The sequence below is a fragment of the Papaver somniferum genome, chromosome 11 (assembly GCF_003573695.1).
Source record: "Papaver somniferum cultivar HN1 chromosome 11, ASM357369v1, whole genome shotgun sequence".
Lineage (NCBI taxonomy): Eukaryota > Viridiplantae > Streptophyta > Magnoliopsida > Ranunculales > Papaveraceae > Papaver > Papaver somniferum.
Genome location: NC_039368.1, coordinates 73,797,327 through 73,813,871, shown reverse-complemented (window position 1 = coordinate 73,813,871; position 16,545 = coordinate 73,797,327). Strand labels below are relative to the sequence as shown.

At 33.6% G+C, this 16,545-nt stretch overlaps 1 long non-coding RNA gene across 1 annotated transcript; it reads right to left on the bottom strand.

Moving 5' to 3' along the window:
• Positions 1-7,002: 7,002 nt before the first annotated feature.
• LOC113320127 lies at positions 7,003-9,930 on the bottom strand. The gene is made up of 3 exons (XR_003345928.1): positions 9,696-9,930; positions 8,943-9,056; positions 7,003-7,298 (listed from the first exon to the last, which is right to left on the bottom strand). It is a non-coding gene; the product is annotated as an uncharacterized LOC113320127 (long non-coding RNA).
• Positions 9,931-16,545: the final 6,615 nt, after the last annotated feature.

Below are 16,545 nucleotides of genomic sequence, written 5' to 3'. Positions count from 1 at the left end.
AAATTCTTCCTCTTTTAAGGAGCTAAAGAACAGTCGACTGCGATCTACTCAAATATGATACACGAAGAGAAAGAACTCTCATGGAATAAATGACCAAAGAATCAAAATATCAAAAAAGAAATCAAGTCGGTTGATAAAGCTAACTAAACTTTTGTTTTTCAAAGGTCCAGGTAGAAGATTTGAACAGAACTTATGACAAAACTTATAGTAGTAGAGGAGCGTATAGAAGCCGAAACCTAAACACCATTTAAAATCAACTTAATTAGGTTTTAATTATCGAAAATAGGGTCTTTTTGAAAATTTCTTCCAAAAATATCGTCTTTATAAATTATTGGGTTAATTTGCGTTACCTCCCCCGAAGAAGATCATAATTTGAATTACCTCCCCTACAGAACAAATATTAGTAAAACCTCCTCTCGTCACTTTTTCCATCCAATCCCGGTTAGCTGAGAAGATCATAATTTGAGTTACCTCCCCTGGAGAAGATCATAATTTGAGTTACCTCCCCTAAAAGCATCCAACTGTACGAAGAAGCTGACTCAGCTAACCGGGTTTGGATGGAAAAAGTGACGAGAGGAGGTTTTACTAGTATTTGTTTTGTAGGGGAGGTAACTCAAATTATGATCTTCTCCAGGGGAGGTAACGCAAATTACCCCTAAATTATTACACAAACATAAATTTTATAGACTCATATAGATAAATGTTAGTAATTATTTACGATGATACCATTAAGGTCCTGACTTTTTGTGCATTGCCACGTTTAGTGTGCATAGTCACGTTTATGGTATATTACAGTCAGCTGCCTCGTTGGATTAAACATTATTTAAACAATACGAGGGAACTAATTTCGGAAGCCCCAGCCGTTTCAAACTTCTAAAATGGCGTTGATCAAACGGATCAGTTGAAGAAAAAAGAGATCAAAATCAAGTAATTTATGTAGAATTATCACGTTTCGCTTGCTGCTGCTAACCCAATTTGAGGTACGATTCTTTAATACTCGTTGTTTCAAAACTAGGGTTTACTGATTTGTATGGTTTTATACTAGGATTTGTTGATTTCTTTGTATTGTGAAACTAGGATTTAAAATATTTTTTGGTGTTCGAAATCTAGGGTTTATTGAGGTACGGAGATGGATTTACCATCAGTTTATTGTTGTTTGAAAACTAGGTCTGCTAACTGTTTGAGAAAATGCCCCAGTGAACTCTGTGTTACTTTAAAATTCTGGAACTCATTTTGATGCACTGCAATTTATACCGTGTCTTTTTCAATTTTCTCCAAGTTGTTCTATGTATGTTTATTGTGTTTGTAGCATTTTCACTTTTTTCCACTGATTTCATTTTCACTCTTTTTTCTGTTTTTGTTTCCCTTGATTTTGCCATTGTTATTGTTGATTGATCTTTTAGTTTTGCTTTTGATGATTTCAATTTTTAAATGATTATAAAATTACTTTTCTGTTCGATGCATGTGTTGATAAGTGATAGTACCAAGTCGGGTATTCATTTGTTTCAATTGATTTGGCCGTTTAGTTTTACTTTTGATGATTTCAATTGATTAAAAATTACTTTTATGTTTGATGCAAATTTTAATAGCTGATAGTGATAATTTGAATATGTAGGAATTACCAATAGGTACCATTATAGTGTTCTTAATTAGTGGCAGGTCCACCCATTAAAGCCCACTAATCAGAGGTCCATAATTAAAAGAAAACATGAAAATGGACCAAATTTTTTAAGTCCAGGTCCTGCACACGTGTGGAACATATGAGGACGTATTTTTAAATACCGAAAACACCCTTAAGTATATAAAGCAATAACCAAATCCATTTCTTCTTCATTTCTCGATCTATTCTTCTTCTTCATTTTCTCATTTGTGGTTCGGTGAAAAGCTCCGGCTATGAAGATCTTCTGAGGTGTTGATCAATTCGTGAATTCAAAATAAGATTAATCGGTAGGTTCACTTCCTTACTGTTGGTATAGTTTAGGTTTTCATTTTTCCTTTCTTCTTCAAAAGCTAATTTTAATTTAGGTTTTTCTTCTTCTCGGATTAGAGAAATTTTTATGTTTATAGCAAAATCTAATGTTTAGGTATTAGATCTGATGTTGATTCGGTTATATTCAAAGTTTTGTCATTGTTTTTGGATTCTATCAGCGTTTTTTAATTGATTTTTGGGTTCGATCCATGAGTACGTATATGTAACACTGAAATATTTGTTTTGATTCTGAGGTATTTCATAAGTTGATTTACCTATACTGATCTTTATTTTAAGTTTTTTATTGATTCTATCTTAATCTGAGATCCAAATCTCTTGATTTCATGGGAAAAAGAATTCAAAATTCAGATTTTAAGGTTCCGAAAAGAGGAATTAAATTCAGTTTTTTTGTGTTTATGATCTTCATGCTTGATTCGTTAATTTTTTACTTCAATTTTGGTAAAAATACTTTAGATCTAGATAGATAGTGATGTTTTATGTTCATTTCGTTATTAGATCTGATGTTTTAACTCGGTTTTGTTGGTCTTTGGTTTGTTTTTAGTTTTGTTTTGTGTATTAATCATCAGTACATATATGATGTACTGAAGGTTTTTGATGAAAATAGTCCAGATCTAGTTATAAAATCATGTTTTACGTTTGTTTCGTTTGTAGATCTAGAATTTTAGTTTCATTTTGTTGGCTTTTGGTTTGGTTTCAGTTTAGTTTTATGTATTAACCATCAGTACGTATATGACATACTGATTTTTCTGTGTTTACTATGCTTCTATATGTTTGGTTTCAGTTTTTGCTTGTGTATTAAACATCAGTACGTATATGACGTACTGTTTTTATGAATCTTGATCGTAATTATTCGATTTTTTGGTTAGATTTTGATGGTTTTAGCTTATTTGAACTCTCAATTTGATTTTTCTAGTTATTTTCTTTCTTTATTTTCTCAAAATCATACTAATCATACTTGTTAAGAGTACTAAGAAGCTCCGTGTTGTAAGTTTTGTTGATTTGAATTGGATTGTTTAAGGAATTGTCATGATCTTCGTTGTTGTTGCAGTTTTTGAATCATTTTTTTGGAATTGCTATTATGGATTATAGAGTGAAAATTGATAATAAATGTGCATATCTTGTTGTTCACTTGTTTCAGGTTATGCTAGATACAATAGGCCCTGAATTGCAAGTTCTTAATAAAAGTGAAAAATCGATTGCACTGAAGTCTGAATCATCGGTTGTTTTGACTCCGGATCAAGATAAAGAAGCAACTTCAGATGTATTGCCAATCAATTATGATGGATTAGCAAAGGTGTGCTGAAATTTTGGTTAAATCATAGTGTAATTTCAGTTTGGGCTTGGGAATTGTTGTCACATAATTCGAATATGTTTGCGTTCTGTTGATGTATATCGTAAAATTGGAAAACAATGATTAGGAAGAAGGATGACAGTGTAGATGTTCCCTTGAACCTTCCAATTGTTGTATTTGCGATACCTGTGTGACTATGTTATCCTAAGCTATATGATTCTGTGCAGGCAGTAAAGAAAGGAGACACCATCTTTCTAGGTCAATACCTGTTCACAGGAAGTGAAACTACATCAGTTTGGCTTGAGGTACGGTACTGAAGTCTGACATTTGGAGGATTCATCAATTCTTTTTTACAGGCAGTTGATTTTTATTTCATGAATACGCAGTACGTATAAGGCGTACTGATAGAAACTTCTTTTGATTCTGTTTTATTCAGAGTTTTGTCACTTTTTTTTGTTTGATCCATGAGTACGTATGCGCAATACTGAAATATGTGCTAATTTATTTATAATTGATTCTAACAGATATGTACTTTACCTGGAAGTGGTGCAGCAGATATGTACTCGAATTGTAAGCAGCGGATATATACTCGAATTTGTAAGCAGTGCGACAGATATGTACTCAGATTTGTAAGCAGTGCGGCATATATGTACTCAAATTTGTTAGCATATATGTACTCGAATTTGTGAGCAGTGTGCCAGATATGTACTGAAATCTGTAAGCAGTGTAGACACACACGTTTGGTACTATGGGGTATTATGGTCATTTCTATTTTTTATTAATTTTGGACCTCCGGATAAAAAAAAATTCTGATTGGACCTTACTATAAATAACTTTATGGGCTTTGGACCAATCAACAAATTTTCCTTTGAATATTCATGGGTGTGGAATGGATTTAGATATTTCAAATTGGTAAATGAAATTGGACTTTTTTAGTGCGAAACTGATTGTTAGTTGTTAAACTCTAATTTGGTTCTGAATCACTAGATACACAAGTAAATGAAATGACAGAATGTTAATGTATGTTTTTTATCATCCCATTCAGATGAAAATCAATTTAAATAACTTTAGTTGGTATGTGAGTTTGGTATCCTTTTTTCATTTCTTATAATTTTTCCTAATTTAGATGGTCAGTTCATGGATAATAGTGATGGGAGATATATTTGAAACTGGACTACTGGAGTACTACCAGGCTTTAGCAAGGAGTGTAGTTTAAATTTACGGCTACTTAGTTTTTTTTTAAATGAATAGTGTTGTTGTATGTCGACTATAATGCAATATGTTGTTTGATAACCAGAAATACTATTCTTCGGATCATTACTAACCCAAAACTATTGTCGTAGGTGCCAAGTTATGGGAATTCCTGGAGAGGTTCCAAGAAATCATAAAGATTCATGGAGAACCCTATAATGATATTGGTAGGTCATTAGTAAACTTTGGAGACTTATCTAGACTACTGGATCCATCTGGGTGGCTAGGTGATGAGGTAAGTAAATTGCATCATAGTGATATTGTCGGTGAAATTAAATAACGAAAATTTTCAGGGATGGGTGAACTTATCGCTTTAGGGTCCTCCTGCAGGTTATTAACAAAACATTGTACTTGTTGCATAAGTCTAAGTACTTTACTTGGGAAAATCATACCTGGACATACTTCGGAACGTATATGCAAGTATGGTTGTGTAAAATAGTCACCTTGGGTTAAATTTCTTACTTTTTGTTTTAATGCATTACGACTTAAAGTCGCTGTTGTGGAACAGAAAATTCTTGAGAACAAGAAGGACAAAGTGATGGAAAAAATCAGACTTGGAAAAGCTCTGAAATATGATGACTCTCGTCTTCGACCTTGGGATGAGGTTTCTAAAGTCTATGGTGTGATGAATGTTAAAAAGACTCACTAGGTAGCTCATAGAAATGTTAGAAACGAATATTAAAATTTATGATTCCATGAAACCACCTCGTACTGGTAAGAGTAAATTGAGCTTCTTCTTGAGTATTTGCCAGGTGTGACGGGTTCTGGTGAATGGGATTTAGATGGGTAACTATTTACTTGAAATTCCTGTTTGTTTTCTTCCTTGTTTAGTTGTTATCATTGTTCTTTTAAATAAACATAAATTTGTGGACACACAACAATTGAGTAAGCGATCCAAGTAGAAAATGATTAATATTTCTGATCATATCCATGTTGCAGGTCCTCTTGTGGTGTCTTTGCCATCAAGTTTATTGAGCATATCATTAGGGATATTTCTTTCCAGAAAATCGAACAAAGTAAAACTCGTCGATTTCGTTGTGAAATGGCTTTGCAGCTGTTCAAGAAACAATTCATGGAGGTGAATGGCACAAGCACTGAATAATTAGCTCTTTTGTTTTATATTAGACTCTCTCATCTAACATAATGTGTTAATTCTTTGTGCAGGTTTCATGTGATTAGTGGTACGAAGAATGTTGGATACTTGAGTAGTATTTTGGGTGCAGTCTGCCTGGCTAGGTATTGACAAGTTGTCTCCATGGAGCATGCATACTGGTTACCACTTCTGTAAACTAAAAACGGCTCCAAAGAAAATTAATCTGCAGCTGTGTTTAATTGCTGAATTGCCTATAAAATCGCCAACTCTATTTTCAATACTTATAGAAAGTTTATCATTATTCTTTTATCAAAATCAGTATCAAATTGAAATGGCATTGCACTACACCAAATCAAGGATTTCCTAATGGGAAAAATCAAGAATAAAATTTGAAAAGTAAACTAAAAAATTGATTGATGAACTAAAGAGGTATTCAATTTAATTGAGATTTAGGGTTTTGAATAATTTTTTTTTTTGGAAAGTAGATGAGTATGATCATACGGATCGAGGAAATTTATGAATGGTAGAGATTTGGTCTTGGACTCTCATACGAATTGACATAAGTGTGTGAGAAGCATGTGTGGTTCGCGTTATACTAAAACAAATAAGTGCAATGGGTTATATGATCAACCTCCTTTACGAGGATGAATCTGAATAATCGAAATGGATTCGTGGAATAATGTATGTAGATTATCCCGGTAAATAAAAAAAATTGAGTTCCAAAGATGAACTTATACAAATGAGAATTTTACATTAGAGATTGAATATACGTCTAATTATTTTAAACATGTCTGAATTTGATAATTATCCCCGAGGTCAATCATAACTTTAACCGGAAATCTAAAAGATTAAAAACTCATGTAAGGATTGTAGTTTTGACATGCAATCGAACTAGATTCATAAACTCGAATAATATATAAGAATGAATAGATAAATAAGAAATAAATTTGATAATTATCATTGTCATATGATTAAACAAAATTTCAAAGTCCAGTGAAGGTAGATTTAGGGTTCAAGTAAAGATTTTGACTTAGTGTAAGAGCTCATTATGTAAAATATAATAGGTTTATAGCTCTGGTGAAGATTTTGATTTAGTAAAATGTACTTGATCACATCTTCGACTAATTAGAATATATTTTGAAAGTCTAAATCTACTTATGTGGACTAAATTTACGGAGAAAGTACTAATCTACTAATGTGGATCAAAATATACTTTATGACATCTTCGGTTAACGAAATTTATACTCGAATTCTAAATTTCAACTGAAACCTACTTGATTACATCTTCGACTTATTAGAATCTATGACGAAGGTCTAAATCTGTTAATGTTGACCAATATACGCTCAAAATACTCCGAATACAGGAAGAGTCACAAATAAATGAGATTGTTAACGCATGAATTGATTAAAGAACAAAGAAGTTTCAACACAACCATTACACAGGAAAAGGTGGAAGACTGTAAGGTTCTCGCCAAGGAATTGTTGCATCTACAGTTCTAGCTCTTTAGTAAAAAGTAACAACAATCTTCACATAAGGACCTCGAAACTTCTGTATTTACTTATACTCAATAAATTACTCAAGTACTGCATATCAAATCAGGGTTGTTGGGAACCCCGGTCGGTTGTAAATTGAATTCCACGTATTTGCTCCATGATAAGTGCAGTGGCTCCCCCTGCATTCATACAACGAAATATTGTCTATTCTTAATTAGAAATGTATCCACTCAAATGAATATCGGAGACTAAATAGTCAGCTATGTTCAAGATACCTTGAGTTAAAGAAAGAAAATATCCAAACTAAAGAGTACTGAGAGAAGAAAACAAAACTATTCTGACCAAAAGAAACAATACTGCAGCTGCATGTAATCCTCCTAAGAACACCCTCGTATGTTCTGATTCTACGATACACGGTCTGAAATCAAACGTTTCTGTTTCTAATGGTCAAACCATGTTGTTGTCCTTGAAATGTTTGGCTGCTTGAGTGACAGCAAGCAGATAAAAATGATGATGAAATTTCCCTATTTCACAACAGGGACATTATCAAGTATTCCGTTAAGTGCAGAGCTATGCAAGTTCAACGAAAAGGGAATCGCGTCCGAAACATCTCTAGAAACTCTGTTAAGGAATGGATACATATCTGTCAAACAAGCTGGAGGGTATTCCATTGTGTTGTTAGGCTCTGTTGGTGACCTGGTCTGAAATCATATGTTTCTTGGTACGGTTGAGGTTATACACAGTAACCAGATGTCCTTCACCATGGTTGTGAACCATTTGTGCATTGTAAACAAAGTTTTTTGATGGAAGTACAAGTGAGCAGATTCAAAACCAGATCCTGTTCCATCCTTAGCCGGGAGTTAAATGATTACTGCGAAAACTGAGTTAACAACTGGGACAATTTTGAAATAGAAACTTTATATGTATTAGAAGGAAGACCTTTCGAGCCTAGGAGATCCGTAAGTTTAACACGACCCAGATATGGCAGGCATTTGCCTGCCATATCACCCATTCTATTAATATTTTAACTTCCTTATTTGTCTCCATTTTAAGATGCACATTAGGAAACCAACTTTAGTTGGAAGGACAATAAATAGAATATCCAAAATAGTATAGAGTTCGTATGACCCTCTAGTTCCACTAAAACCACAAGTGACACCTCCGTACTTCAAATTATATTCACAATATAAGGCCATTAATTTGATATATCTAGCAAGCATTCGATGTCTAAATAAGTATATACCATAACAGGTGACTAGCAGAAAAGGTAACAATAAGCTCAAAGCATAAGAACCCACTAATGGTAAGTTTATTGAAATAACACCTACAGGGGTTCTTAAGATGAGAAGTTCAGTTTACAGTTTATACCATCGAGCTTTGATTGTTTAACCATGTGTTCTTTATTTCCCCATTTTACAATGACCTACGCAAAACAAGTTCATTTCTATCACTTCGTTTCACAATTCCCAAAGTACTACTAGTGCTAGTCAGCCCTTTTTATAGGTCAATGATAGAAATTTTATGATCTATCTAAATGTGTTATTGCTATATAAGTAAGGAGAAGAGTGATATGAGTAGTAATGTAATTCAATCCAGAGAATCAATGTACCAGAAAAGCCTCCCTGGTATTGCTTCAAAGATTGTGATCAGGATTATGTACTAATGTTTTCCACAAATGGAAAGTTGCCCCCAGTACACCCAAGTATAATAAAATTCAATCCAAACAACATTGCGCCTCAATGCAGTGAAACATTAAATCACAGAACCAAGATAAAACTCATTTAAAACATCAAATAGAAAGGCTTGAGAGAGAACCAATATACCTGGTTTACTCTATAAACAAGGCGCCATGCAACATGATACTAAATGTTGTTCATGCCAATATCTTGCACAAAATTTCTCTAGAGTCCAGAGGAAGCTCAAGTACCCTAAACATTCTTCAAAATAAACACGTGAAAGATTAACAACACTTCGCCAATGCCTTGTTTAATTTGCAAAAATTAGAAGCATACTAATAGACTATCCAAAAATCATGAATAACTTGTTTATAGAAACCTTAGCTTGAAATTAACAAAAGATTAAATATGACTGGATGATTAATATTAAGCACTTTCTGTATCTATCTCAGTTATCAAACCCTAGGTTTCTGAAATTTAACCCAATATATTAAAAATCGAAATTTAGTTTAAGAGTATTTGTTTTAGCTCTTTACAACCTCGAAATAATCCAAATAAAGGAGGAGTCACAAGTAAATCAATGGATTTGATATTTTCGATCTGGAAAAATAAAATAAAAACAATCTTCAGCTAACATAGGGGTTTTAATACAAAGTTCAGTGGGACATTTTCTCAAACAGTTAACAGGCTAATTGCCAAATGGTTGTACAAGACTGACATAGGTTGGAAAACGAGACTAATATGGTTCAAACCAAGTTTAACATTAAACACAGCTCAAACGGAATCAAGAACATGGGTACTTACAAAAAAATTATGGGAAAAATAGAAGGCATAGTAGATAAAACATCTCAAATAGATCAATTATTAACAACAACAACAGAAAGAGAGAAAAACCCTTACCTCAAGGAAATCCTGATAAACCCTAGCTATATTTTATAAGAGGGAGAATGGAGTGATGGTGAAATGTATAAAGAAAGGGAGAACGGGGTGATGGCGCCGGAGGTGAAAAAAAAAGGGAGAATGGGGTGATGGCAGTGGTGGTGAGAAAGAAAGAGAGAACGGGCTGATGGCGGTGGTGGTCGAAGGAAGGGAAGAGTGACAAAAGAAAAGAAAAAAAAATGGAGAAGTGAATTTGTGGACCTTTAGGATGTACGAGATAAAGGTGTAAGAGAGGTGTGGAAAAGAAAGATAAATGGGTTGATGACCACACGGTGAGGTCCAGAACTTGGATTTTAAGGTTCGGACCTTCATGGACCTACATGGCGCCTACATGTCATCTACGGTCCAGACTCTAGGTTTAATAGTCCGGACCTTTCCATATCTATGGCATCTATGTGGCAACTCATAATACGAAAACTTATATGGTCCGGGTTATGGTAAAAATAGGTCCGGACCATTCTAAACTAATTTTCTAGAATCAAATTATTTTTGAAGGTCCAGTTAGAAATCTGGACCTTCCTGACTAAATTAGGAAAAATATGTTTCTTTATTAAGAAAAATAATAGCAATGGTCCACTAATTTTGAGGACGTAAAAGTAATAAAACTTTTTAGTAGGGATAAAATTGATATCCAAACCTATATTTGTGTATTAATTTATTTATCCAATATTTTTAGAAGGTAAACCCAAAAAAGGCTCATTTTTAATAATTGTGCCCCTAATTAGCACAAAACTAAAATTCACAAAATTAAACCTAGCTAAAACAACCACATAAAAAAACTCATAAAGCTGATACCTTTTTTTATATCCCAAATTCAAGAACACAAAATTTGATCAAACTAATGAAAGGAAGACTCAACAACAAAAATTAAGCAGGTCCTGATTGAAAATAAACCTAAAACCTTGCTGCTTCAAATGGTTGAACAGATTATATTTGGATTATCCGTTAAATGCATAAATTAGTAGAACACTAACTTTACATTCCCTTGTATAAAGTTAACCATTGGATTAGACGGTTAGCTTAATATAACCAAAAAACCTTTTATAGCAATTGCTTGATGATTTCAAATCAATAACCTCTGATAAAAAGAACTAACCATACCCTTTGGATGGGTATTTTAAGAAATACCATACTCGGATAAATGAATAAATTTAAGAAGGGATGACTAATGTCACTAACCCATATTCGGATTAATATGCAGATGTTCATAAGATACCATTGGAAAAACATTAGACGGATCTGCGAGATACATGAAAAGCATACCCAAAACATAAGACGGATCAGCAGAGGTTAACCCAAATATTAAACTTTGAGAGTCCAGGTAGTAACCCTGAAGCATGATCAGTGTAATATATCAACATAGAGTCAAGAGAATGATTTCTTACCGATACGAATTTTGACCAAAAAATTTAAATCTTCAAATTGAAACAAACCCTAATAACAACAGAAACACCTTTTACTGCACAAACACACCTTAGGATAAAGAAATAAAACAACTGAATAAATATGAACAGAATTCCAAAAGAAGAAAAGTTTGATCGGAAGGGTAACTGGTAATCCAAATTTTGCAGCGTAAGATTTGATGATGCGCAACGATGGCTTGTAACTGGTATCTTATATAGATTTCTTTGCATGGACATTTATCTCTGTTCAGATTTATTTCTAGGATATAATTGATGGAAGCTGCTATTGCACGATCATTAGTGAGATAACTCACACGAAGTTTTGGAACATAAAAGATCTAATACCGCAGCATTCATTTGAATTCATTACGCACGCTATTGTATATTTAGACATAGTCGGCCATTTAAAAGGTACACCGTTGGATCTATAGATCTTGGATAAACCCGAGAGATGGGAGGAAGATCCTAGCCGCCAGTTAGAAAAACGGATATATCTCCGCCGTCCCGTGACACACCAAACCCTCCTGTTGTATAAGCATTGATATATATATATACTAGGACGGCACGGGAGGGCTTTGGTTTGTTAGCAGTACTACGGAATTTGTATCATTTATTACGCTTAGTGTTATTAGTTTTTACATTCGTCTGTTTAAGTGTAATAAGCTATGTGATTTGGCTATGAAACTGATATGGTGTTATGTATTATGTGAGTAATAATGCAATGGTGCTTTTTAGTCGCATGAGCCGACTTTCTCACGGCACCTTTCGAGAGAATTTGTAGATATATGGTTATTCTCATGTTCTTTTTAAGTCAAGGACGATGTATTTGAAGCTAGTACTTTTTGGGCAACATGTTATTTTTAAAGTTGGAAGTGTTATACCGGGTTGGGAGGGGTCCCACCCTACTCACTCGCTACAACCCCGTTACTACCCACGGGATTCACATTAGTTGTTTGAAATTAACAATTGAATTTAAAACCGATGATGGTAAATCTTGATATCTCGAAAAACGTTTAATTTTTAATACTAATGTAACGTAATTCCCCCTGTATCAGTTAACACAAAGAAACCGGTGATGAGATTAGTTGCATGTGCACTCAATAAAGGAAGCAAACCGATTGTTAACATAATTCAATTTTAGTTTACATGTCAATATAAGACCCGTGGTTAGCACATATATGTCTCATTTAAATTATTATTCAATACTACAGGAAAGTTCGAGTAGAAAAAACACTCCCATTTCGTTAAATAGTCCCAATTTTTCCAGTAGCTTAGAGTACTTAAAACAATATTATATCCAAATCCAGGAACATAAGCCACATTATCATTTTCTAGCATGCAAGCGCACCCAGGTTTGCATGCACCCAAGTACCAGAAGCATTATTATCATGTTATACCATGCAATCCTCTTATAACTGTTAAATTTTCATTATAATCAAAAACAAAAGTTTATGAAGGATAAGAATAAAGACCCAAGAGAAAGAGTGTAGGCAGGCAAACTAACATGGTGATGTTTTGCCAATCTACGATGAAAAATTATGATTCAGTTTACCAAAATATCAACAAATATATGATACTTATACAACTCCATCTTTCACATGCTCCGTTACTGATACTCGTTTTTGTGCCATTTTCCTCAACCACTTGATGCCCATATTTCCGATATTCTAAAGCTTTGTTGTACATTGGAACCTCTACAACCACCTTTAACCCAATACTTAAAATATGGTATACTCTTCTTGCGGCACATGTATACACTTAAGCTACCTGAGCTACAATAATAACATATCCATATATTAAGGGTCAACTGTGAAAGATGTAATAATATTAACTCAAATCGAAGACGTTCTTTAAAATTTGTTATAAAACCCTCAAGTCTCCTCGTATAGTTTCTTTGCGAACATGAACAATAAGGGTTTATTATTATTACCTATATTCTTTTCATGCTTTTTTAGTCCTGAATTCTTATTCTCCGTGTAAGAATTCAATCTATTTTCCATGAGAAATAACACACACACAATACGTACCTAACCCTATTCTCTATGAGTAAAAATAGGACTTAGCTGGGAGCATGACATCAACTGTAGCTGAACCCCTTATTATATAAGCCTACGAAATCAAGAACGGAAAAGACATATCAGAAGATATTGCTGCCAATATTATTAACATTAAAAATAGGAAGGATCCTCCCATGGTCGATAAACAATATTATGTTAATATATTGGCAACATTAACACAATAAATCATTTATGAATGAAGCACTAACTTGTTTTAGTTGCAAACTAACAGAGAGAAAACGCAAAAACCCAAAAGTAAATTAAGTACCTTTGCAGTTTTCCTAGTTCCGTCACAATAAGCACAGGTTGACGGATCTACATGGGCTTACTGCAGATCTATTCATTCATGTAGCGATAAAAACCATCTATAAAAGAAAAACTTTGAGGGAAGCCTAGATATCGGTAAATGAAAAACTACAGATATCAGAGACCATATCCCTGAACCTCTACATGGCATGCACGTTTTGGCTTTAGTTCCTGGAGGCACACCTAAACCGCCAGGGAAAGACGGTTCTATGAAAGTTAACGATGCTGCAACAGGTGAAGAAATAAACATTGGCAAAATTGGCTGCAAGCAAAGATATAGATAAATACTTATAATGTGAAGTACAATATAAAGCACATGGAGGATTAGTAGTTCATCATTCATACCAAAATGAGCAATTTGAAGGTTGGAGCTCGTACAAATAAGAAGCTAGTGTAGTAATTAAAACGAATTTTCCTAGTAAGTAAAGTGGATTTTTCTTTATTTGGTAAAGAATCTAGCTTAGTACATGTTCCCACATCAACAGAAGGATTTCTACGGCTAATAACACTTCCATATATCCATACAAACAAATCCCTAAACTATGCAACGATGACTACAACTTAAGTTGCTACAAAATGAAGCGACAAAATACATTCTTCCAATAGATAAGAAAATTGGATACTGCTATATTAAAGGGTCAAAATCCAACTACAAAGAAAATGCAAAATCAATAAGTAAATATAAAGAAGAACCTTAGAAATCGAAATATACTAATATGAGGTTACTGGATAGTAGTTAGTACCTTTTCAGAACAAAAATACTAAATTCATCCATGATGCTCGATTTTCCTTTGCGTCTACCGTGCACTGCAAACTTATACAAAACTACATCCCAAAAAACAAATTAATAAGTCCTTTGAGTTTAAATTTTGATTTAAAATGGGAGCAAATTTCCAGAAATTTCCAATATCTTTGGAATCTACAGGACACAGAAAAGAAGAAAAAAAAAAGAGAGACGCCTTTTGGAGGAATCAAACTTACAATATGGGTGACTTCGATTGCAGACTTTTCTTAACGCCGGAAATGAATCAAGAGCGGAGATCAATCATAACTGTATATAATTGTACTAAATTTTAAGGACTATAATAAAAATGAAATCAAAATAATTCATCCATTACCTTACCAGAAAAATGACAAAACTAAATTATAGATTGAAGCAATCCTTTTTAATCCTTCCGTGCACAATGGCTCAAAACTATCAATAAAATGTTAAAATTGAGGTATCCAGTAATGCATAAATGTTTTTTCTTGAATAGAAGATTGTCTAAGCTTACACGGAGTATATTATTATTTGAACAAAATTAGGAGTGGAGAGCAATCATAACTGTATAAAATTGTAAATCTTATTAAGGAGTGTAAGAAAAGTGAAATCAAAATAATTCATCCATTTTTTACCAGGAGTAATTGCCGCAGCTACAACACATGTATAGAAGAGATATTTATTCGGTTTCTCTGGATTTAACCTTGTGATTAAGTGAAATGAGGAGAGGATTCAACTTCATGTAAACCCTAATAATGCAGTAATTAACCGAGAAGCATAGAGGAGTCTACCTTCACAAAACCCTATTAATGCAGAGAGGAATGTGGAGAGTTTGAAATTGTTCGCAAGAGTGAGAATCTAGCTTTACCCATTTGGGCACTTCATTGTTGATTCAATGAAGAAGAGTAACGCCCCCCGCATTGATGAAAGGAAATTATTTTTTCATTGATATCATATTGACGCGAAGAGAGTGATGGCAGGAAAATAAAAACAGGTTCGATATTGATGTGGAAGAGTAATTGATAGTTGTGGGAAAAGTGGAGTATCCCGATCTACTCCGTTCTTTGTCAACCTAAAATGTAAATCTCCCTCCATTAGACTTGGCATCTAATAGCGATACAATCAGTTGAGCATCCAATGCATGACTTAGTAACTTCTTGTCCATAGACCCTCAATATTAAATTTGTAAACAAATTCTCTGATAAGAATGCAAAATCATCTCCTTCTTCCAAGAGTACACGGAGAGTTGAGCGATACAGCCATTTAATCATCCAAATCCCAAAGTACAAACCCGAAATCAGTAACTTCCAAGAATAAACCACAAAAGAAAAATAGAATACAAAGTAATATTTTGCCTTTCAATCCATTGCAAATAGCAAGAATGTATTCCAAAAGCTTGGACTCAGTTTGTTGTTTATCAAGTAGAGTAGCATAATCCATATTAAGTGAATATGATTAAATTATCCAGTAAAGAAAAATTATAGACTCAAAAATCAATTTGAGTGCCAAAGAATTAAAGAAAGGGTTTATCAAGTAAAAAATTGTAGAAACCCTAAAAAATTATTCTTTTAGACATGGTAAAAGACAGGGTTTATCCACAATTATAAAGGTAATAGCCTATTTGAAAAGTTAACTACATTAAATCGTTGATATGTCTCTTACATATTCGACCTTCAAATTAAGTCAACACTGGACTACCCATCTACTTGGTGTGTGGTTCAATTTTTATAACAACACTGGACTACCCATCTACTTGGTGTGGTACAACCCTTGTACTTCCTTTTTTAAGCACCCATGTACTTTCTGGATACATGGAATTTTATTTTTGGAGGCATTATTTTTTTTTTTGCTGTTCTGAAAAGATAACCTTGAATGTAATTCTGATGCATTTTAGACAGTAAAATTCTAATAATTATTCGATAAAATCAAAATTCCAATGAATCTGAGAGAACTAATAAATAGATAACTAAACTAAATAAAATCATGTTCACTGTAAACAAACTACTCAAACCTACTCCAAATTCATGATTGTCTAAAATCACTCAATCGTCACAATCGGACGACATCACCACAACCTTGTGATCTTTACCCTTCACAGGTGTCCTGGGAGAAAATTCATGACCGCTGCTAATTAGTTCAGGTTCCATTAACTTACAAAACCATTATCGGATGATGCCTGAATTGGAGTAGGTTACAGAAATGAAGAAAAAAATAAGAAAAGAAGCGCCTTCTGAACAGAAGTGAATCAAACCTAATAGCCGGGAGGTTTGGGTTACAGAAGTGAA